Source organism: Meleagris gallopavo, unplaced genomic scaffold (genome assembly GCF_000146605.3).
Source record: "Meleagris gallopavo isolate NT-WF06-2002-E0010 breed Aviagen turkey brand Nicholas breeding stock unplaced genomic scaffold, Turkey_5.1 ChrUn_random_7180001891385, whole genome shotgun sequence".
Lineage (NCBI taxonomy): Eukaryota > Metazoa > Chordata > Aves > Galliformes > Phasianidae > Meleagris > Meleagris gallopavo.
In genome coordinates this window covers 1-578 of record NW_011155072.1, presented here as the reverse complement: position 1 = coordinate 578, position 578 = coordinate 1, and positions in this window count along the sequence as shown.

The window sequence follows — 578 nt, the reverse complement described above, 5'->3', positions numbered from 1 at the left end:
GGCTGCCGAGCCGCCCCCTCCCCCAGCGCGGCCTGCCAGGATTCATCGGCGAGGAGTTAAAACAAGGACATCTGTGCCTGGAATCGCTGCGAAGCTCCAAACCTGCCAATGCCTGCTGGCACGGCCCGCCGAGCAAATGCCTGGTACTCCGGAATGCTGCACAGCCTGGCAGCCCCGCCGGAAAAACCCGGCACGGCTCTGTCCCGCTCGTGTCCCCTCCGTCCCCCCGACGGCCTCCCCGCACCCCCGTGTGTCCCCTCCCCATATCCCCAGAGAGGACTCCGCGTCCCTGTGGGAATGGGTGCATGGACGTGTGATGGAGCGGAGGGAAGTGTGGACCGGCAGAGTTGGGGCAGCAGCCGGGGGTCTGCAAAAGGGACCCCTCCTACCCGGTGCTCCCAGGCTTCGGGGGCAGGAAGTAGGCTCAGCCCCATAGGAGCTCAGATCCAGCAGGAGCGGGGCCAGCGCTGGCTGGGAGCAGTGAGAGCAGGTGGTGCCCACCTGAGCACTCTGCATGGCCGTGGGGAGCCTTCCCTTCCCTTCCCTTCCCTTCCTTTCCCTTCCCTTCCCTTCCCTTC